At 37.8% G+C, this 17,591-nt stretch overlaps 1 protein-coding gene across 1 annotated transcript in view; it reads left to right on the top strand.

Annotated features, from left to right (window-relative positions):
* Nucleotides 1–10,551: 10,551 nt before the first annotated feature.
* chrm3a (cholinergic receptor, muscarinic 3a) overlaps nt 10,552–17,591 on the top strand; it is a 137,701-nt gene continuing 130,661 nt past the window's right edge. Inside the window, exon 1 of the mRNA XM_038293907.1 lies at nt 10,552–10,811. The gene's annotated coding sequence lies outside the window, so the exon portion shown is untranslated. The remainder of the gene's footprint in view (nt 10,812–17,591) is intronic.

The following is a 17,591-nucleotide window of genomic DNA, read 5'->3' as shown; positions in this document are numbered from 1 at the left end:
TGAACTGGCCAGTTATTGCCAAGAGAAAACAAAATTGTGCTTTGGTGGCGCAGTGGTTAGCATGCACAACCAATATACGGATCATAGTCCTTGGTCCTTGACGTGGCCGACCCAGGTTTGAATCTCTCTCCCCCTCTCTCCTACCCCCTTTACTGTCAGCCCACTGTATAAAAAAAAACAAGCCACTATCTCAAAAAACGAAACAACAACAAAAAATTTACTTGCTTACTGCAGTAATGTATACTTGGTTTATGACAAGTATTGCAAGGTTTGAAACTGCCACTCTGGGCCCCCTGAGAAAGACCCTTAGCTTAAAAATGCTCCACATTCAGGGATGGGTTGACGACAGAATTCTTTTTCAATCTCTGCTTTAATCCAGTATGTTAACAAGAACCCAGATGCTTTAAGATAACATTATTATAGAAACATTATTTTGTCAAAGGATGAAGTGGGGAATGCTCTTAAGAGGCTTGTGGGTGTCTTTCAAAAAAGCTATTTTCTTTTCGCTTTAGAACAGGGGTCACCAACATGGTGCCCGCGGGCACCAAGGGGCCCTCAAGGACCACAAGGGGTGCCCTTAGAGTCTTCTGAAAATAGAACAACTCAACAGTGAGGTACGTTTGAAATTTCACTGTATTCTGTTGCTCTTCTTTTTTTAATTGGGTTATAGAACATTTAATCATTTAATCATATATGGCATTTCCGCATTTATAGAGATTTCAAAATAAAAATGTCTAAAAGAAAATTATAAATTTAAAGAAACGATAAAGATATGTTTATGATGTATGAAGTTTAGGTGAACGTTGACCCTTGCAATTTATAGGTCAGTATTGGTAGCCCTTCCTGTGACTCAGTACCCCTGAAATAGCCCTCAACTGTAGAAAGGTTGGTGACTGCTGCTCTAGAAGGACTGTTTTGTTATTGTTTTAATTCCAGACACCAGCCAGCTGTCACCTTCTCAACTGGTGCTCTGGAATCCTCTTGTCGTCTGGCTTCTCCGATCTGCAGATGTACATCTTCAGTCTCCTGCAGTTAGCCTCTAGGGCTGTAGCCCCGGCCAACTCACTCTTCTCCCTGCTCTGTCTATTGGCGGGCTTCTCTGATGTACTGCTGTACTCTTCCCCCGCCAGCCACTGCCCCTTGCACAACTTCAGCATGCTGTTTGCCCAGGCGATCTGCCACTGAGTTGCTCCGCTGTCTTCCTAAGCTAGCACCAGCAAGGCTCTCCCCTGCTCTTGTGCTCCATATGCCCAGTGAGCTTCTTCTGTTGTCCTCCCTGATCTCCTGCTATGTTTCTTAGCTCCAGATGTGAGCATGGCTGCCTCATCTCGTTTATGGTGCTTTTTTTGACAGCCCTCTCACATTAATTTATCTCTGCTCCTAATTAACACTGAAAGCTCAAAAATTCCAAAACACCCTGGAACCGCCAGACGGGATCATTTTGCCCCCCAGTGACATATCAATACAAAAGATAGAGATGCCATTTGTAGTAGTTATTTTTTGCCTTACAATTTTTTTTTTTTTACAGACTGAGAATTAAAGAATGGAACGTTAGCAACAGGGAAAAAGAAATTGTTAAAATATAAAGTCGCTTTTTTTAGATCTAAAATAATTATTTTGAAATGTGATTAATTAGTCTATCAAAAAGAGTTACATGGAACGAATTGCAAAGAATTCCAATAAAGGGTTAGGGAAACTCAAACTGACAATAACCTACTCATTTTCACAGCAGCACCTAGAGCCAAAAGTGGTATCTGGCATGCTACTTTTGAAAAGTGTACCTGTGAAAATGGTATATGCCAGTGTAGAAGAGGCATTGGCAGTTAGAAAGTGGTTTATGCCAGTTGAAAAGTTATATAAGCCAGTTGATCTCTTACCTCTGGATTGACGTGGCCACAGTTATTGAGCCTGGCTTTGCCTTTTTGGAACAACAGAATCCAGGAAGCACTCCACATGCCAGGTCACGTCTGACTCTGTCTCTTATCCTGAAATTTCTTTTTTAGAATAACTTCTGTTTCTGGTTTAGATTTGTTCTCCTCTTTTACAAGCTGTAACACCTGCCACTGCTAGTCAGGAGGAGTTGAATACAATGGTGATTCTCTATATAGAGCTTCTCTGTGTGTTTTTATGCCAGATTCTTGAAATCCTTCATGTTAGTAAAACAACCAGCATTTATTGTTTGTCTGCTTGTGCCTGACCTCATCTGTTCTGCGTATCTTACCTGTTTTGTTGTGCCCCTGATTGCCTCCCCATCTGGTCTCTGATTCTGGACACCGAACCTTCTGATGATTTTCTGACTACGCCTGCCTGCCTGGCCTTTTGATACCTCTTCTTGCCTCTGAAGAATTGTCTATAACCCTACCCTGTATTACAGATCCTCCTCTTGCCCCAGCCTTGATTATGAGCTTCTTAAAGCCCCTTTAACAGTCCTTATCTGCAGAAACAGCCACAAAGTTAAGCCCTTTGACCCACAGACCAGCACTACTGCATAATTTCAGCTTCTGAGAGGGTTAGTAGCTTTTATCTAGTGTATTCCACCTTTCACTAAGTTGGTCTCGCCCACTAGTGTGTGTGTGAATGGTTGTCTGTGTGTTGCCCTGCGATGGACTGGCAACCTGTCCAGGGTGTACCCCGCCTCTCGCCCATGGAAAGCTGGAGATAGGCACCAGCACCCCTCGTGACCCCACTTGGGATTAAACGTGTCAGAAAATGGATGGATGGATGGATGGATGGATGGTTGGATGGATGGATGGATGGATGGATGGATGGATGGATGGATGGATGGATGGATGGATGGATGGATGGATGGATGGATGGATGGTCTCTGTCACTATCGCTACACTTTTAGTTACAGGGGTTCTACATTACAGTATACTTCTGTTTCCTACTGTTCAACTCTTAACTTTAAACTTTTTCTTGTGTTCTGGTTCAATCATCAGGACCTTTCCTAAGTTCTTAGCAGAAAAATAGAGCCAATGTAAATATAGGGTAATCCTGAAAGAAAACATGTTGAAGACTGGGGGTTTGAACTATAAGCAATGCAGTAACTCTAAAATTTCAGGTATCGTTAGTAACTTTTTATCAAATGCTTCTATCTTTAATGTTATTTAAAATACAGGTCATATTTAGTTATCAAACACACAGCTACAACAGTTGCCAAAAGAGTTGGCACCTAGCATAATTATTTGTGGACTACATCTAAATTGAATCTCTGGGAGTACTTGTAGAATCTATTAGTCACTAATTTTATCCTTCCAATCTGGTATTTCTAACAGTGAGGTAAAATCAGATTATCTAGATGTGCAAACCTTGTAGAAATGAACACAAAGACACTAGCTATTATTGCAATGAAAGTTGATTCAAAGTCTTAAAATGGAAGCTATTCTAAATAGAAATGCATGTCTTGGTTGTATATAAAAAACTGTAAACTTGACAAATGCTTGCTGCTTCTTGGTACTCAATAACAATAGTAATCCTATGAATTACTTTCAACTTTAAAGTCAATCCTTAGAATATTTGTTATTTAAATCAAAGGTACATGTACTACTCGCCCATTGACAGCTGGAGATAGGCACCAGCACCCCATGTGACCCCAATTGAGACAAGCCTGTCAGATAATGGATGGATGGATGGATTGATGGTACATGTACTAAACAGCCACACCCCAAAACCACTTATCTTCTATTGTCATTAAGACCTCCCTACTTTTTAAATGTTCTCTTTGGTATTTGCTATATTATAGGAGGAGTGGCAGTTTCATGTCCTTATTTGATTATGGTTCACAAAACAATTTTTTAAAGTCTTTTTTTTTAACATTTTAAAGTCTTTATTTGTTCATTAATATTATTACATATGCATCCATGAAGAAAACTGTAAAAAATTGAATAAACTTTTTGACTCAACAAATTTTCTCTGCACATAGTTATATTTCAGAGTAGTAAATCTTTGTTACAAAGGACACTCTTAGGAAAGGGCAAAAACATTTAGATTCAGTGTTTTGAAGTGGTTGGTTAAAGGAGGATTTCCACTTTATATTAGTAATACTCTGAGAAAAATGCTGCAAAATATTTCATTCAAGAAGGTTGATTTTCAACATCTTTCATTGTGATAAGACAACAGTCTGACTGACAGATGCAGTAAAGATGAGAGAGAGAGAGTCTGGGTTGACTTGTACATTCTTCTTAGCCTGGGTGCCAGTCCGAACTTAGTCCCGCCCACAAGGTTTGAGTTCGGGGAAGTTCGGTCTGGCTCTGCTCCATAGTAGCGTGAGTATTATCGCCCACTGTCAGGCGATCCAATCAAATTGTCAGGGCGGGCTTTATACGATGATGGACAGATGATCAAGAGTAACGTAATCAACCACGTGACCAAAGCGCGCTTGGGTGACAACAACAATGGCTGCTGCTGGAGAGTTTGGGTGAGTAGATTCTGCTATTAGGTCTGTTCTAGAAGATATCGACAGCAAATTAATTTTAAAAGAGGAACAGAGAAACGCGATCAAGGCTCATCTTCTTATTCTAGGCGTGCAACTGCACGCTTTGATTTTTGTGGACAACAACTATGACTCGCTTAACATACGTCACGCACTCCGTTGCTCTTATTGGTTGTAGATCTATCCAATTGAGTGCAGAGGCATTTTTTTTCCTGGTTCGTTCGAAACACGCCCCATAATCACAGCTCTATGGAGCAGTATCAGACTCATATTCTGACTAGAATTGAGTAGGACTACGTCAGGCTACATTCTTCTACCAACTTTGAAAAGAAATGGGATGACAATGTAATAATAAGTCAGACTACGATCAAGGTAATTGATGTGATGCCAAAAAATATGTGAAGCTCTTTAGGAATAGTAATAGAATTAGCTTTTGAAAAAAATGAAATTATTGGACATAACATAACCAGTGCAAGTCTGAAAAACAAGCAGAATGGGACGATATTGAAGGAACAGCAAAAGTGGGGCTTGCAGTAAAATTCACTCCATTATTGGTATTCATATGCTAATATAGCTTCTGTCAAGAGTCAAGTCACATACGGGCAAATATAGCACATAGCAACAGTGAAATTGTCACCACAATGATAGTTTCTAATTTTTGAGCATTAATATTAATAGATAGGTTTACATAAAAATGTGCATTTAATACTAATTTCCCTTCCCTCTAAACAGTCAATAAATTATTGTCTTTAATGCTGTTAATGTTTAGGCCCAAAATCAAAATCAAATTTAGGCAAAAAGAGGTTTAGAAATTTAAACTGAAGAAATGATTGTTTATCACTCACACTGTGAAGTGACATTTCCAATGCTGGGGCAGCTAAGGGCAATAATTTCACAGCAAAAAGGAAATCTGTTATGATTAAAAAAGTGATGCATGATGTCTTCACAATGCAGATTTTGTTTATTGGCCAAAGGCTGGTTTGTCTGCTGAAGCTAAGCCGCTGCTCGGGTTTCTCCCCATCATTGATTCTCAGTTCAGTCGATAGATGTATAAACCTACAGATATTTATTATGGCAAACACCAAAAACGAATCACTTTATTTGATCCAACAAATTCATCTAAGGATTTGATCTTAATCCAATGGAAATTAAACTTTATTGTTAAAGCATGTTTCTTGCAAACAAGAAATGTACAAGGTGAAAACTATTGACAGTGATTTGTATAATAGGGAAGAAAAAACAGAGACAAAAATATATATTTGCAAAGCTTTTAAAGACATTATTACAGTATTGTTTATCACAGACCCTGTGCAGACAGGATCAGAATCAAAATATATAATGGTATTTTAGTTTTTTTTTTTTTTTTCAACCTAAGATCTGCTAAAGTATTATTGGTGACAGTTTTCTTATGTCCTGTTAAAAAAAAAAAAAAAAAAACTATAGCTATGAGCTTATTGTAAAAGAAAATAGTCCCTCAGAGAGGTTAACTCTAAAAATCTTTATACCTTGCCATTTACCTATTTTAGGTGACATGAGCATTTTTGCTGTTGATCTGCTAAACGTTTATGTCATAATTAAATATTAGATTTTCCTGGTGAACACTATAACAATTACAAGAAAAATAGACTGTTTTGTGTTTCCAACAACACAAGTGCATTAGAAGAGTGACAAATAAAAGAAGAAAGATAAGCCTAACAACAGCTAAGGTGGACAGCAGAAATATTTATTAAGTAAAACACGTATTTTGGAACACCACTGTTCCACCGTTTAAACCAATAGGGCCTACTGGACATGAATGGATGCTATATTTATCTGTAGGTCTTTATTACTAAACATGGTGAAAAACTTGCAGATCCTTTATCTTTCAGATTTGAGCATTCCTTGTATGTCCTTCATACTAGACGGGATGCATTCCTGAGAAAAATAAAATGTTTCCTCAGGATTGGGATCTCAATGCTGTAACTTCTCTAAAATGTGTCGTTTTGCAAATAAAAAAGGGTTTTGTTTTAACAAATGTGAGTTAGTACTGAAATACTAAATAAGGCAACCATGGGGACCTTTAATGTCCTGCATTTTTCGTATTCCTTAGAATTTTAGTCGGCAGTCTGTATCAGAAATATTTAGTGTTTTTTTTCCAGATTATATCTTTACCTAGCTCTGTTAAGCTTCTCTTGCCCTGTGGTGTTCCTTATAGGAAAAGATTTTTACAAAATGTCATTCCCTGTGGGAGATGATAGAGTAGGACAAGCATGTATCTGAGAAAGGATTAAACTTTTTACTTAAACTGTCTGGAGCATTAACTGCCAGTAGCTTCTCAAACATTTTATGGGATTTGTTCAGATACAACAAGGTACACATTTATTCAAATCTTTTGCTTTATTTGTTTTCAGTTCCTGTTTACACCTTTCAGGAGCAAGCTGGACTGAAGGGGCCATATTGAAATAAGAGTGATATCTCAGTGCAGTGGTCAGTTACTTTGTTATCAGTCTGTCCATGCAGTTCTGCAGGAGTCAGACAGTGTGAAATTGCAGGAGGCACCTATAGGAGATGTTCTTGCCTAGAATCAAGATTTTTTTTTACTTTTTTATGACCAAGGTTTTGTCTTATCTGAATATGTCTGACATATATTTGATTTTTCAAATATGTTTTTATAAGAAAGTAGATGAATGTATTTAAAGTAGAAGGTCCCTTCATAAAATCAGATATGTAATGCAGTCTTATGTATAGATACACTAAAATGAATTACAACCTGTATTCCTATAAAAATGTCTCCACACCTCCACCCAAATGAACAAACATAATTTGAACTCCATAATATAAAATGCCTTAAATCAGCAACTTTACATCCGACTTACTGTGTATTTACAACAGACACAGTTTTATATATGCTTATCTAGTTGTGCTGCAACATCCTCAAGATGGAAAGCAACATCTCTCCTCACACAGGATGCAAAACAACTGCCAACGGAGAAATATGCTTGTAGAGTGTCAACCAGTCAACACGGCATTAGGATGATGGGAGTATTGCATATTTTAGTGGGAGTTGGCTCAGTACCACTCACCATTCTGCATTTTTATGTAGTAGGACAGGAAATATACTCCATGGGGCTGATGTGACGCCAAGCAGGAAGCTTTATTTGAGGATTCATTTCCCATATCCCTGCAGCCAGGAGATACGCACCTTATTAAGCAAGGAAAATATATTTAGAACTTTCTTCACAATACAACTGCCAACTTGAGAAAACTTTTATTATATTTTCAATAGACCAATGCAAAGTGGTACCTAATTGTCAAGTGGGGGAAAAATATACATAGTTTGAAGTTGCTTTGACAAAACCATAAAATGGATCAGCTATCGGTATTAGTTATTTACTAAGCATATACAAAGTAGCATTTTTTTTTTTGCCATTGCAAAATAGTGTGGCAAAAAAAATAAATCATTAACCTTTTTCAAGTAAACCCAGCACTCAGCAGTTATTTGCACCAAACAAAGGTCGGCCTTTCTGGTACTGCACTGGACTGGTTTAAATCCTACCTGAAGGACTGGGACTCTTATGTGTTGTTAGGGAACTTTAAATTAGAGACCAAAAAAAATCGCATGTAGGATTCCATCCATTCTGGGGCCCCTCATATTAAACATCAACATCCTCCGCCTTTGCTCAGATTATAGCAAACAACAATATCAATTACCATAATTTTGCAGACAACACAGCTTTAAATCCCAATATGACCAGGTGAACCCATCATAATATTCTCCAACTGAATAAAAACAAAACTGAGGTAATAATCTTTAGACCAACAAAGGAGAGATCCAAAGTTTGCTCACGGCTTCAGCTACTACAATTAAAAACCACTGATTATTGCCGGAATCTTGGTGTCATGACAGACTCAGACCTGACCCTTTTTCAATTCTGCTTTTATTTTTCTTATATTTTGTCTGATTCATGTTAAGCACTTTCAATTATCAATGTGCTGAATTGTGCGATACAAATAAACTTGTCTTGCCCACTTTTAATGGTTAAATCGTTTTAACACTGTTGCTGGCATTTGGACATAATCACCTTTGAGTCAGCACCTGGGCTCAGCAACAGAATGAAAAGGCTATATGTCCATACTTTCCCAAATTCAGAACTCCTTTGTTTCCTGTTGTTCATTGCTGGACAATCTGGTTAAGTCAGGTGTGGTCATTCTCGTTATGGTTACTGAGGTCACACACACCTGGACTAATCAGTTTTTCCAGCAATGAAAAACAGTAGGCGCTGGCTAAAGTTCAGCAAGTATTGGAGTTGGGCATATAGCCCATTGCAATCCTACTCTGAGTAAATACTCTGAGTACTTCTACAATTATTTTCCCTAGTCAGAGCTTTCGTTTTTAAAACACATGATATCTATTGGGTAATTAAACTTGAGATCAAATCAACTCTGAGTTTCGCTTAGGAATAAGAACATAATAAAATTTCACAAATGGAAATAGATAATGTTATTCTCCTTGGCAATGGCAGGACGAGAGTCTGTAAGAGCAAAATGTGTGTCCACAGTCTAGGGCAGGCATCCCCAAACTCGGTCCTCAAGGCCCCCTGTCCTGCAGGTTTTAGAGGATTCCTTGCTCCAGCACAGCTGATTTTAATTGAAAGCTGATTAACAGGCTTTTGGTCTACTGCAATCATTATAACCAGCTGTGCTGAAGCAGAGAAACCTCTAAAACCTGCAGGACAGGGGGCCTTGAGGACCGAGTTTGGGGATGCCTGGTCTAGGGCAAAGGGAATAAGAGGAAAAAGATGTGGGGGGGGTCCTTGGAGGGGTGTATCCATTTTTTAATTGTCATTCCTTTTTCCTTGGGGTGTTTTCAACACTTTGAGCTTTAAAACTTACATAGTTTAATACCATATCTTCCAAACATTTACGTCGCACATTTTAGATTTAGATTTATAAAATAAGATATGTATATAGATTCAAGATTTAGATTTCGTATAAATATGAAATCTAAATAAATGTATTTCTAAATCAGCTTTAGAAATTAATTTAAGTTTAATTTTTAGACAAAGGATGTAGACAGAAATAAGAAAAAAAATTCTATTTAGATAAAAATTTAACAATTATTTGTAGTCTTTGCTTCTAAATGTTAGAGAAAATCCCTGTATTTTAAGAAAGTCTGGTAAATAACAATCAAGACGTAAATATTCTTTTTTCAATATTTTACATTCTATGCACCATTTTTTTGTATTCGCATTGAATATGTATTTAAGTGCAACACAACAGTCAAAAATGTAATGTGTAGCAGGACATCTTTACATTGCCTATATTTCATACAGGAAAAATTTCCCACACAAATCCTAATTAGTGCTTGCTGAGAATATTCGAATCTGATGTATTTATTAAATAAAATTTTAAGTGGAGATATTTATTTTGGAAAAGATAAAACATCTAATGGTGCTCCAATCACCCTCTTTAATCAAAGCAACATCTTCAGGGTAGTTGTTCTTCAACTTCAACAGGTTCTTTCAGAACAGGACATGTCATCTTTACACTTCCTTGTGCAGATCTGTGCTTAGAATCAAGTTCTAAGTGTTACTCTAAACAACTACCCTAGTAAGCAGAATTACTTCAATGAGTAACTAGTTTTCATTATTTTTCTCAGGGTAGAGACTTCCTAGATTTTTTAAACAAAAAAGTCATGGTATGCAGGAATTTATTAGATTGCCTCTAATCTGGTTTTGTGAAATTGGGTCCTGGTAATTGTATTGGATATAGATTAATCTTTTTTTTTTTGATTTTGCCAATCTAATCAACGGTGAAATAGCAATGCTGAACTAAATGTTGAATTAATATAAATTTATGCAGTGTAAAAAGTTACTCTGTGGTCTTTTTATGCTATTATAAACTAAACTTTAGATTGAGAAGCGTCACATAAAAAAACACGTTTCCATGCATTTTATGCCGCTTTTTATTTTAGGAAGTAAAGCCGCTTCTCATTATACTATCTCGGTTTTAATTTATTGGCGTGCTCGAGTCTCCAGAGGAATTACCAATGAATGAAACTGAGTTTTTTCATATATTTTTTTTTTTATTTGACGGGTGTGCCACCTGCTGGTGCGTCACATCTCCTTCTGGCCAATCCTGACGCAGTGACTCTCCCGTGCGCCCTTGGAGATCCCTATGTGCGCCTCTCCTCTCATCTACTAAGCCACGTCTCGGTTACCGCGGAAGGTAGAGAATCCGGTCAGGAAGATACGGTCAGAGCTCCGTGCGTGACTGGAACAGACAGGACTGGAATGCCAGTGAAGCTGTGGAGCCAAAACTGGGACTGAGGAGTTTGAGTGGATTGTCATTTTCTCTTCTTCTGCTTCATGTGACCGCTGACTTTAAAGACTGATATGAGGTAAGTCCTGATACAGAATCGGAAATATAATTATTAAATAGGCAACAAAGTCAAAAGTAATCCTTTTTGCCATCTTGTCCAGAACCTCAAAAAACTACGCAAATGTGCCATATTTTACTCTACGCATTTGAAACTTGTTAAGAAATATTTTCTTCTTAGAATGATTGCGTATCTCTAAAGCAAACAAGCAGTTTATTAAACCAAACTAATGCGTTATTGTTTGCATATGTTTGTCAAATGCGTAAGTTTGGCAAACAAGTGCAGCTGCTGTTTCCCCCAGTGCATCCATTTCTGACGACCCCTCAGCTCTCTGTTGCGTCTCCCAAAACCTGATATCACGCAATATTCATTTGCAAAGTTAATTAAAAAGACAGTATTTGTAAAAAGAAAATCTTTAGTACATTGAATATAAAAGTGAGAGTTAGATTTATATTTAAAAAGTCAAAAAGTTTTTTTTTTTTTTTTTTTTTTTTTACAGCTTCTGTACAGAAAATTAATTTTGTCCCTACATGGCAAGTGGAAGGATTTAATGTATTAGTCCTAATGTGTATTAATGAATCCCTAGATGGAAATGTGAAGGAATGTATCACCGGGGGTACTTTGACATTGTGCTGCATAACGAGCGAGAGCAAAACGAATGGCATCTTTGCCATGGTACAAATATTTTCCTTCTGGCCAGCAGTTATTCATCACAACAGAAGCCAGAGTGCGAGTTTGACATTTCCAATAGTTGTGTATAAATCACAAAGCATGCACCATGACTGTAAACCTCTTTGGTTCTGCGTTTGAATCTGTTGCATATATAAACGCATAACATTAATATGCACTTCCATCAAGAAGTCAGCAAATCCTGCCCGTAAGCTGTGAAATGAGGTTTGAGCCATGGTAGAGGTAAGGTAATGGCTGTTAAAGTAAAAACTGGAAAAGGGTGACAGGAGATGAGCCTCCAAAAGGAGACAGATAAAGAAAAATACACCATTGAGCTTTCAAGGAGTGATTTATTGTTTAAGCTATGTACACACACACACACACACACACACACACACACACACACACACACACACACACACACACATACATATACATATATATATATATATATATATATATATGAATTTTGTTATGCTTAAATTTGAGCTCAGCCATTGTATTGATCCTAGTGATGACCATCACAAAGGGGATATTGGAGGCGGATAGAATGAGAGCACAGACCTTTGTGATGGCTGTCTGGACGGGTCAGTACAGAATAAGAATGTTGTTTGCTTTTTCTCTCTAATGTATGCGCTATGCATGGACGCTGCTTAGAGGATTGCACTGATGCCATTGGCTTTTTAAAATTGTATATTTTGCATTTGGTCTTTTTTATAAAATAAAAAAAATGGATTGGAATTGATTTGTAGCATTTTACAAATTTTTTCCCCCATGGTTATTATTTTTGATAATTCAAGCTTGTTGTTTGTTGCTGCTAGTAAATAATTTGTACTAAATTGTTTCAGTGTTTCAGTAAGATAACTTCCATTATGCCTTCCAAAATGCAATTCAGTGTTAAGGCGAAGCGTATTAAAAGCAGTCTTTGAGTGTTTTTCAGTACCAACGGAACAGAAAACAAAAGAATACAAAGTTTAAATTGATGTTGTTGAAACAGAATAACATTTTTTATCCTTTTTTTTATTGTGTTGCAACAACATATTTTCAGCCCCAAACTAACTCTTTATGAAGCAGAATGGAAATAATCTGTAAATAAACACTTTCTCGAAAAATGGCTTCTTTCCCAGAACTAGAGTAACAAAGTGTTTAAAAAAAAAGTAAAACTAAATTACAAACCAAGGGTAAAATTTGCTTTAAGATAATTTTAGGCTTGTATGACAAAAGAAATGAGAAGGTTTCTAAACGTGGTTTTAAAAGCTGAGAGATGATCAGGGGCTCTGCAATTTAATACTCTGTAGGAAACTTGGATGGTTAATAATTCATTCTATATTCCACTGGGAAACAGTGTAAACAGTATTAAGAGATGCAGCTTGAGTTCGTTTAGGGGATAAAATGCAAATGAAATATAGCTTTAAATAATAAGAAACAAAAATGTACTCAAATACCCTTTGATAAAATACGGTGCACTCTACTGCGAGCATGGACAATTTGATTTCAGTAAAAACAGCTTAGGTCTGTATAGGTCTGAGGGTTTTTTAAGAGAGTAAACGAGTGAACGAGTCTGTGGAAAAGTTTAAAGCTGGGTTAGCTTTAAACTTGAAGTAGAAGAGTCTTAGGACAAGCTCAGAGAAACACACTATGTAGGTTTTTTCTTTCTTTCTTTTGTCTCATAGTTCTTTCTTACTATGCTTCACAAGCAGTCGGGGATTCCTTATAGGTCCCTCCTAATTCAAAAGTTTTTTTTTTTATATTCGTCAAACATAAAAGAAAAAAAGTTCTGCTCCAGTGACGTGTCGAGAACAAAATGCAACAACCTCAATAGCAGAGCAGCAAGAACAGAGAAAAGTCATCTTTGCAGTGAAAACAGATTTATTTGTATTTTCCTTTAGGTTGTAAAACAATGTGCCAAGATTAGATAACCCTGCAGAGGGCTTTGCAGTCAGTCTTTTGGGACAAGAAAGAGTGTGCCACAACTAAAACACTACAGAGACAGGGCTGTCCACCTACACTCACAGTCTGGGCAAGAAGAGTACTAACAGAAGAAGCTTAGAGGTTGTTAGTTACTCTGGAGAAGAGGGATATATCTACATATCAATCCAGTGAATCTCTTGACAGGACAACAATGAATGAGTCTAAAAATATGTCTTTTATAAAGGAGTGTAAAGAAAATTTGCAATTGTAGAAGGAAAACCCCTTAAAAAAACAACTAACTTCTCAAAGCTGGCCACAAGGTTTATAACAGTTACAACAAACATGTAAGAAGGTGCTCTGGTGAGATGAGGCAGAAATTCGATCATTGGATTGCATATAAATTGCTACATGTGGTAGAAAATGGCAAAGTCAAAACGAACACGAAACGCTGATATTTTTCAAAACGTTTGCCGTAAAGACGGAGACGTAAAATAAATGTGAGCGTCCACACGAATGCATGAAAACGCTGCAAAATGTATGCCAGGCCTGTAAGTGGCGCTGTGGTGCCAAAGCAAAAATAAGCGACGAAATGTTGGGCATGCGCACTAATATTTATACATGGTTGCCCTGCGGGTCCATTTTCGTGGTTAAGTCAAATTCAGGTGCTGAACTATGTCGTCGATATTGCTCTGTTCTTCCTGGAGATATTCCAGAAGAAGAAGATTCAGTTGTAAGCCCGACAGCAGGGTGAGTAGCATTAGCAGCAACGGCGCCATTGTTGTTGTGATGTGTCGCGCATGCGTGTTTAGAGGCGACGCTATGACGCATGCGTGTAAAAAAAAAATATGCGGTTAGAGCGTAAAGATGGAAACGCGAAAACGGCGTTTCGAAATCTTCCCACTCTGAAGGCTGAATAAAAAAAAGATCGTTTACAGACCCCCGAAACGCCGGCTTCGTGTGGATGAGAGGCTGGTTTGGTGAAAAATTTGTGCGTTTAGGCCAGGGTTCGTCTTCGTGTGGACGGGGCCTAACAACCATTTAAAATGGCCCCTTCCCAGTCTAACGCCAGCCAAATGGCAGCCCACTTCCCTACGACTCCCAGGAAAGTCCCCTACACCTTCCAGTCTCTGCTCTTCCCCTTGGCGTGCATTTTTTTTTCTTACTCTGACTCACTGTTTTACTGAATTGCAGAGTCTGACCAGGAGATGATGCTTCTCCTTAGATTCTAATGTCCACAAATCATGACAGAAAGAATATTTTAGTACAAAGATTGATGTTTAAAAAGGAATTGTAGGGGACCAGGCAAGGGCCCATCAAGGAAAGTGGGGGGGTTTTGAATGGCTGCTACTGTATATCAGCCATCGTAATGGGGTATACACTACTTCCACAGCAACATCATTCTGTGGGGGATATCTTTTAAGAAACTGACACTGAATCCATAGAAAACCTTATGTAGACTCCAAATATTAAATGCATAAAAGAGGATTCTGTGGTGGAAGATATGTCTGGTTGTTTGTGTATTTTTGAATTTTGCACATCCATCAGTGCCTCATCCTTTGCAAATGTTCTCTACGCTGGAAACGCCTCTGTAAGTAATTTTATATTTAACCTAGAGAGGAAGCAAAGTGCTGGGATGCACATAGTCTGCAGGAAATCCCTACACGAACAAGAGGTTTCTGCCGGTGTTATCACATCAAGTGATATGTACAATTTCTTAGTGCGTTCATAATGTTTTTTGCTACTTTTTGCCGCTTTTTTATGAAAACGTTTTAAAAACAAAAAAGAAAATCTATGTGATGTTGAAATGCTTCGCTGGTGTTCCGCTTTGTCTATTTACATTAAACAAAGCGGCTTGAAAATAAGCTTAGTTCTCCACCATTCAACAGCCAAGTTCATTTTAATGGACACCATGAGCACCAAAGCACAATTAATAAAGATATAGCAGCATGTTAAATTAGAGTTCTTAGAATAAAACCTCGACTTTCTGCCTTTGAAGCAGTCCTGTGGCCGTATTATAAATCCAGTCTTTTTAGATTGTCCAGATCGTTTATTTTCAAATTGTATGTAAGGGTCTACGGATTAAACATTCCATGATGACAGAAAACTACATAAAGTCAATTTTTTTCCATCAGAAATGTTCGATCTTGATAGCTAATGCTAAACCTCTTGCTAATTACCCTTGCTTCAAAAAAAGGCTTTCCGGTTAGGTTTCTCATTGATGCTCAAGTTTCCACAAAAGAATGAACAAACGTCGGAGTACTTCTTCATGCTTTTGCGTAATGGTGGACCGCTTGCCAAACAGCGTATAAGTTACGCTTGAAGCCTACATAAAAACATCATGGCGGCACTTACGCAAAATGTTTGATTGACAAACAAGTAGCCAATCCACTTTCGACTGTAGGCAAAGTGGATTGGATAATGTTTTTCTAGGCCCCACCAAGGCCAGAGTTTATGGTTTTTAATTTTTTTTTTGGGGGGGGGGGGAATCCAAGATCCAAGAATATCATCCATCAATTAAGTGATTTTAGATAAATCTAGACACCTAATTTCTGAGAAAAATCCTCTTTAATACCATTATTTGGAGCCAAGGTTCCCCTCAGAGCACGATAATGGCACTGAATGTACAGCCACATGCGTCATGATTTTTTCAGTGGCCTAGTCAAAGTTAAGAAGTTAAGACTGTAACTGTGGTAAGACTTGGAAATTAAAGATTACAGCTGCTCACCATTAAATCTGACCTATCTTCAACTATTTAACAAAGAGGAATGGACAAAAATGAGTTTCCAGATGTGCAAAACAGAAAGAAACATACTGATTTGTAAAACACATGAGTACTTTATGTTACAATTTTAAGATGCCATTAAAAAACATAAAAATATTAAAATATCCAGAGGTGTGATTACTGTAACAAAGCACTGTAGCAGTATGGTCATCAGGCTGCATGCACCCTGGCACCAGCAGGCTGCTTCAAGAGCATGCAGTGGGAGACAGTGATGAGTATTTTACAGGAGTCAGCTGGCCAAACAGACAGGCTAACTCCCCCATTGGGTTTCATTAGAGCTCGTCTTGATGTTAAAGCCCGTTTAATCCACTTTCACAGCGAAGCAGAACACAACAAAGCCAAGCGCAGTGTCTATCTTTAGAAAGCACATGGGCTGAAACTTTTCCATCTTCAGCTCAATTATTAAAACAACTGCATAAAAAAATCCCTGCAGCTGGCATTTAAATGTCTTGTTGGGGAGACATTTTTTGCAATTTTTTTGCTGCTGGCTATATCCACCAGAGCTGAAGGAATATGCTGTGTTTTTTTGTGTCTTTCATTTTGGATAGAAGGATGTCAATCACTGTCCACTCAATTAAGTTTCCTTTAAACAGCTGTGTTTATGCAGCTTCCCTCTTCATGCTGTTGTTCCTGCGCTAAGCAGGGGTGCTGCCAGAGGTGCGATTACAGTAAAGCCTTATGAGGTGAGTGCTTTGCCTCCATGTCTTTGTCTTCACTTTCTGCGGCTGCTACTGTTGTTGTCCCACATTCATGGCGCCTTCTTTGCCTCAGGGACACAGAGCCGGGAAGACAGAAGCAGAGTTGAGCTTGACATTTTAGATGTCTTAGACAGAAAGGCTGCATATTCAGCGCAGATGTTGATCTGGATATGATATATTGCAGAGAGGTTTGAGCATAATTTTCCCAGGACTAAAAGCAATTGAAATATTGACTTTGATATTTCTCTTGTTGGTTGGGAGTTAATTTTTTATTACTGGCAAACATTGTGCCTTCAGGATGCTGTTCAGTCTTTTATAGCCAATGTTACTCGCTCTCTTAAATAATGTTTATCTCTCCCTGACCTTTACAAATTGTTCAGCCTCTTATTCAAAGCAATAATGTATCCATTTTGTGTCTGTTGATAACACAGGAGTCTTGTATTTACTTTTGAATATTGTGCATGTTGAGTAAACAACAAATCACACACCATTTCAGAGAATTCAAGTTGGTTACAGCTGTTACAAAGTTGTGCACTAAGCAGGAAATAAAGATGTAGCCAACAAAGCTTTGTTTGCAGTACATCTCATAGCACGTCTTTAAAATTTGTCCACCATAACCATATATGTTGTGGCAACAAAATCCATATCCACATTTCTGAAGCACAGACTATTTGCATTTAGATTGATTATGTACACCAAGCCATGCTGCACGCCACTGCAATCCTTCTGCGTAGTTTATGT

The sequence above is a fragment of the Cyprinodon tularosa genome, unplaced genomic scaffold (genome assembly GCF_016077235.1).
Source record: "Cyprinodon tularosa strain WSP-4 unplaced genomic scaffold, ASM1607723v1 ctg331, whole genome shotgun sequence".
Taxonomy (NCBI): Eukaryota; Metazoa; Chordata; class Actinopteri; order Cyprinodontiformes; family Cyprinodontidae; genus Cyprinodon; species Cyprinodon tularosa.
The sequence above is the reverse complement of the archived record's forward strand: the minus strand, read 5'-3'. Positions and strand labels throughout refer to the sequence as shown.